This window comes from Ruditapes philippinarum, unplaced genomic scaffold, assembly GCF_026571515.1.
Source record: "Ruditapes philippinarum isolate M1 unplaced genomic scaffold, ASM2657151v2 ctg1473_1_1_1_1, whole genome shotgun sequence".
Taxonomy (NCBI): domain Eukaryota; kingdom Metazoa; phylum Mollusca; class Bivalvia; order Venerida; family Veneridae; genus Ruditapes; species Ruditapes philippinarum.
In genome coordinates this window covers 74,137-81,138 of record NW_026859905.1, presented here as the reverse complement: position 1 = coordinate 81,138, position 7,002 = coordinate 74,137, and the positions used below count along the sequence as shown (strand labels likewise).

Here is a 7,002-nt window from a genome sequence, read left to right as displayed (position 1 = left end):
TATCTATAAAATAATTTCATTTTTATTGAGTATTTCCTTTTCAACATCTAAACAATAGAGAACGATATATCTAGAATGGTTCATTCAACACAATATTTAGTCAATATACAGTTTTTGCTCTAGACTTAACAAGTCATGGAATGATTAGGCCTATCCTGGTGAAACTGATTACACTGTTTAAGTTTAATTGAATATTCTCAACGGCATGGTGCCGTCGCCTGTCCTACTGCTTGTATAATGCATGGCGCTGTAGAGATACAGGCGATCGAACGGTTACTATCATACAAGAGATGACATCGTAACAGACAGAGAATTGGGTCACAACCAATGGGAATAGTGTGGTTACAATGTGCGTCACCGTTATTGTCGTAATACCAAGGGCACGTGGAGCGTTCACTCAAAAAACATTTTGTCTGCACGGTTGATCTCTTTGAAATATTCTTCAAAACGTCCGAAATATTAATTTCTTCCACGTGTGTGTCGATAACACCACCAACAGTTGAAACATTAGTGGCTATTTCTGGTGATGTTTTATTTTGATTCCAGTGGTAGGTAGTATAATCTTGGTTTTCTGTGTTCAATAATTTAGTTGGAGTATTCGTTTCACCTAAAATATCCATGTCATCTTGTGACTTTTGAAAATGTGTTGTGTTTAAATAAGGATTAAATTTAGACTTGATCAATGCGAGGATTGAGTTAATTCTTGTGTGATTCGATTTTTCAACCTGGACTTGTGACGACGATTTCCACTCAAGTAAACTTTTAGATCTATGAGTGACCGCAAGTATTAAAGTCCATGATAAAACAGACACAACTATTCTGCTGACAAACATCTTCATCTCTGAAAAAGTAAAGGAGAAAAACGTAAAATATTTAGACTTTAAACACGTCTATAGTTAAACATTTACCTTTAAGTTTAATAAATCAAAACATAAATCTAGCGAGATAACTGTATTAAAGAGAACAAACCTTTTGGAGTTCTAATAACCGTTTTAGTTTTCTAGAAGTCAACAACCGAGATCTCTTTCTTCGAATCAGGCGTATGATTATCTTCACCACGAATTTTGTTTTCTAAACTAGACAAACATCTCTTACAGAAGTTATTAAAATAGTAATCAGTTGACCATTTGTTACATGTTTTATATGCTTTTCTTCGGAAGCTGATGAATCTATAATTAGGATGTATGCATTATTGATAATCTAAACCAATTAAAATTATTGAGTGTAATTCTATATTTGTTTAAAATGCAATCTACGGATCCCCTGCAGTTGTGGTTTTAAATAAATAGAGAGGGAAAAGTGATAAAAGCACAGCCAATGTCTTCACACGATTTATTTTAAGGATGATAATAATATTACATCTTTACAGTAAACTTGAACATATAATTTATGCAAATATCTTTATTCTACCAATTGAATCTCTCCTATGTTTGATACAAATCTCCAATGAATCGTCGTTGAATGTATGTTTTTCTTCAATATACAAATATTAGTTTTTCTCACGTCTCACGCAGGTTTCCATAAACAAATTAATATATGAATTTCTATGATTATGTTAAAGAATATTACGCTTGTCAAACAATTGTCGTAGCAACAAATTTTTCTTAGCATTGACTTAATTAAATTAAATTCTTAGATTACCACTCATGCCCGAGGACAATACTATGGTAGCACCGATATATGAACCTTTGATAGACGCTTCACATACATGTATATAAAAGGCCAATGCTATTTCTCAATTTTTTTATATATGCCCGAAAGAATTTCGGGCATATTATGTTTTACCCCCCTGGCGTCCGTCTGTCCGTCCGTCCGTCCGTTAGCAATTTGGTTTCCGGAGCATAACTTAAGCTCCATTTGGCCCACAGTATTCAAACTTCATACATTTGTAGGATGATTACCCATATTGGGTAAAAGACCCCTATTGATTTTGGGGTCACAAGGTCAAAGGTCAAGGTCACTATTACCGTAAAACTGAAAATGGTTTCCGGAGCATAACTTAAGTTCGATTTGGCCCACAGTTTTCAAACTTCATAGGATGAGTGTCCATATAGGATAGAAGACCCCTATTGATTTTGGGGTCACAAGGTCAAAGGTCAAGGTCACTATTACCGTAAAACTAAAAAATGGTTTCCGGAGCATAACTTAAGTTCCATTTGCCCCACAGTATTCAAACTTCATAGGATGATTGCCCATATTGGGTAGAAGACCCCTATTGATTTTGGGGTCAAAGATCAAGGTCACTATTACCGTAAAACTGAAAATGGTTTCCGGAGCATAACTTAGGTTCCATTTGGGCCACAGTTTTCAAATTTCATAGGCTGATTGTCTATATTAAGTAGAAGACCCCTATTGATTTTGGGGTCACAAAGTCAAAGGTCAAGATCACTCTTACCCTAAAACTGAAAATGGTTTCTGCAGCAGAACTTAAGTTCCATTTGGCCGACAGTATTCAAACTTCATAGGCTGATTGTCCATATTGGGTAGAAGACCCCTATTGATTTTGAGGTCACAAAGTCAAAGGTCAAGGTCACTATTACCCTAAAACTGAAAATGGTTTCTGCAGCATAACTTAAGTTCCATTTGGTCCACAGTATTCAAACTTCATAGGATGATTGTCCATATTGGGTAGAAGACCCCTATTGATTTTGGGGTCACAAGGTCAAAGATCAAGGTTACTATCACCTTTAAACTGGAAACAGTTTTCGCTCAATAACTCAAGCATTAATCAACCTACAGCTTAAGTACTTTCGGGCAATAATGCTCCGCCTAGCGGTGCTCTTGTTGATATCTTGTTAAAGTGTTCCAAAAATTACACATTTTCAATATACATGAACCATCTTTAGCTATGTTTGCTCTGTTGTCAATTGCTTTAATTATAGTGAATTGGTATTTTGAATGGAAGTCAAATATATACCGGTTTTGCTACGTTTACGACACATTACTGTCTTTACGACACATTACTGTTTTTAAGAGCTACGTTTTCAATTCTTAAACATCTCACATGCTCTAAATTTATTATTAAAACATTTTCAAACCTATGTTTGACATTTCTAAAGATAAGTCTTAAGAAATATAAATTTCTGAGGCATAATGTGTTTTTAATCAAAGCACTGAAAGTACTGTTAGAGTGATTGTTACTGATGACATGAGTATTATTAATGAATGCAGAGCAAAGTAATGTGCTTATTATATTTCACGTCTTTAATTAACATTTGCAAACACGAAGAGGGCATTGTTGCTACAAAATAACATCGATTACATTTTAAAAAGAACAGTTTATGAAACACCGGTGAATTTTGAAGTAATCAATTTTCATCATTTTTTTTATTTATTGGGGTGGGGTGGCATTTACATATTTTCTTTCGATTTTTTAAGAGATGTCGGATTGTCGTACTTACCACTACATGATTGGAAAGAACTTGCTTTAGGAGAGTTTTTTAGAATGAAATACTCAGTGAACATTTTGGTAGCACACGACACTAACTAAAATATGTCAACAAAATCATCAAGGAAGGGCGGCGTTCGATGAACGCTTACAAAAAATAACAACAAAAAACAGTAAACAGGACAACCGGCAAGGAGCCCAGCATGACAAACCATTAGTCTATGCAGACTGGCACGGATGAGGGGACACCGCCGAACAATCCTTTGAGAATGAAAATATAACAACATTGATTGCATGTACGGGGATACTTTTTACAACCGCCTCACGACACAAACAACACGGTTGTGAGCATAAAATATGAAAACGGGATCATCAAGGAAGGGCGGCGCCACAGTTTAGAATGACATGGAAGAGTTCTCGGTATGGTGTCTATTCTTTAAAGTACTCGTACATCATTATTTCAGGATGATGAAAGATTCAAAAACATGGTCAGAAATCAGATGCTGTTTATTGTAAATTTTGTAAATTTGTATGAAACCATTTTTTACCATTCAAGGGAGGGGGCGGGGGGGTACTGTTGCGGAGAAAGACTAAGCCGTAAGCCATCAGTAGAACTACATGTACTATATGGTTAGTGATCTATTGGATAGTTTTTTCGCATGAACTAATTTCTAGCGGGAATGATAACCACATCGGCGCTTTTGTGTATAAATAAATGAGCCGTGCCATGACAAAACCAACATAGTGCGTTTGCGACCAGCATGGATCCAGACCAGCCTGCGCGTCCGCACAGTCTGATCAGGATCCATGCTGTTCGCTTTCAGTTCCTCTACTTGTAATAAGGTTGGTAAGCGAACAGCATGGATCTCGGATGCGCATGTGATGAGAATGATAAAATACATGCAAATAAATTAACAAATTTATTTTCGCTAACTATATATAATAAACAGTTTAACATTTAATTTTTTTGTAAACAATAAATAAATAGATTTTGATACCTGTAACAATGTGATAAATAGCTTGAAAATGTTGACTGATAAAGATATAATGATAAAACATAAATAAACAATTTCTGGACACATCTATATACTAATAAATAAAAGCATTTTATGGCCCAAATGTAGGCCTTCTTAGTACAAATGGAATATCAGAATAATCTTGTTCTCTACTTGTTCTGAGTATATGTGGATTCATAACAAAACTATCACATGAATGTTATTCTTATAAAATAAACGCATCATTTAAAAAGTATTAATATGTATAATGAAAAGCGTTAAAACTTTAGTAATTACTAATCAATTGAGGATAATGTCATTTAAATAACTTTAGAGTTTAGGATAAACAAAAAGTGGTATTTTATTTTGCCAATAATTTTCGAGTGCACATATTCGTACTCTTCTTCTAATATTAAGACACTGTTGTCTGAGATTTTTTTTTAATTCAGATCTCGAGTTAGACAGGTTTGATTTTCAAAAAAGACCCTCCGTTAAGAGTCTAACGGCATTTTTTAGTACAAGCAGGTAGTCAATCGTTTTTACATAATTCGGGTACGCTGAATCTATTTTTTGCTCTACCACGGCTGTACTTGAAGTCCTTGACATTCTAAAGGGCAAATCAAAATGGCCGCCATTGTCCTTTACCATCTACTTAAAAAAATATTATTTCTGGTACATATCGTATCGTATGTCCGTTAATCTACATGGAATAAAGTTTCAATTACTTTTAAGAATAATTGGCTGATAATTATACATGCTTTACACATTGACTGCTATGCCGGCCATCTTTGATTTCAAAATGGACACTTTCTTAAACAAAAATAAGTAAAGTGCTTTTAAACAAATGGATCCTTCTGTAGGAATGAGTATCAACAATTGTATAATGATATGAGTAACATGTCATGTCGAATTGTACACACTGTGAAGGTATACTGCACACTTTAATTTACATCATTACTTCAAACTATCACAGGTCATTCTTTTTGGACAATAAATCTATATCAGATATCTGAGATCCCAAATGTCTTACATAAAACCTGCACATTTTAATTTACCATTAGATGTTTAAGTTTTCTTTATTTTGATAGAATAGCATTTGTTTAAACCTTATGGACACTAGATCATTTATAATTGAATGCCAAGAGTCAAGGTCAGTATGTAAATATTTTAAAAATTGCCGGCCATCTTCATAGGACAGCGACTATGTCTTTCAGCCCGCATGTCTTTGCAACAATATCTATTGTACGACCCGATTTAAAATAGAAAAAAAAAACAACAACAACAGAATCCCTAAAAAACGACCAAATAGTGAAAAACAGAATCCCTAAAGAAAGCCCAACACGGCAAAATTGTAAAATGTTGCAGGCTCGGTTTGATTGAGCCTGTTCATGGACGGTATTGGAAAGTGCAAGTTACCGTCCACGCCCCCTAGCACCGGCTTAAGCAGAATTCAACATTTAAACACAAAAATGGAGAATTTTGAATTTAGAAACATCCGCAGATGTGTTCATACGGCGGTTATCATGGAACATTCAATGTGACACAGTAGTGTCATTCCATGAAAAGCGGCGTATGGTCCCCAAGTAAAAGAATGCGTGTGCCCTAAACGAGATAACAATGGGCGGAACTGAATAAAATGGAATTTTGAAAAGGTATCTGAGGTTATGAAAACGGCAAAATTGAAAACGCTGTAGGCTCGATTTGATTGAGCCTGTACATGGACGTTACTGGAAATTGCAAGGTATCGTCCAAGCACCCTAGCATCGGCCTACACAAAATTCATAAATTGTGAAATTGGGAATTTAGAAACATGAGCAGATGTGTTTATACGATATGTTTTATTGTTGTATTGATATAGCTACTTTATAAAGGGTCGTATTTATCAATCAAACTTTAAACATTAAGAAGCATTTATTTATATCTTCAGTATTTCTTATTCTTTTAAAAAGCATCCATGAATAAATGACAAAGATATAGACACAACCATCAATGTTCTTAATTGACCTATCTAGCTACCAACCTGGTGTTTAAGCATTACAAGTAGTCCTAATGTGTCCCTAGTTACGCCAATAGCCATCCAATGAATGACAGAATTTATGACCGGAAATGACCTTCAAAATATTTATATGAAATGAAATATTACCTTTAATGTCTGAAATCTTACTTTATGCGACAATTCTTATCTCACCCAAGACGTAACACGTATTTATTCTTAGCTCTCGCTGAATAACACATATATGGACTGGACATGGCCACAATTTCACTCTCATATCATGACTTTTGAAATACAAGTGTGACCTTGGAACATTTCTCCGCTACATGTCGTCTTACAAAGAGGAGCCATATTTATCCCAAATGATTTTTAATTCATCCATGAATGACAAAATCGTTAACCAGACTTTTAAGACACTTTAAGGGAATATTTTGTTTGAAGTGAAAGTATGAAGTGAAAGTATGATTTTGGTCTTTGATTTACATCATCAACTGGGTTTTATATGTGACTCATTGTCCCAATGTGCCATTTATTTATAAGAATTATTTCAAAAGCATCAATTAATGAGAAAGTTATAGATCGGACACCACCATCTTGTTACGTTTATATCATGATTTATGATATAG

The 7,002-nt window shown here is 34.5% G+C and overlaps 1 protein-coding gene across 1 annotated transcript in view; it reads right to left on the bottom strand.

Moving 5' to 3' along the window:
* LOC132758256 (tRNA (uracil-5-)-methyltransferase homolog A-like) overlaps window positions 1-4,602 on the bottom strand; it is a 193,563-nt gene extending 188,961 nt beyond the window's left edge. The window contains exon 1 of the mRNA XM_060749817.1: window positions 4,586-4,602. The gene's annotated coding sequence lies outside the window, so the exon portion shown is untranslated. The remainder of the gene's footprint in view (window positions 1-4,585) is intronic.
* Window positions 4,603-7,002: the final 2,400 nt, after the last annotated feature.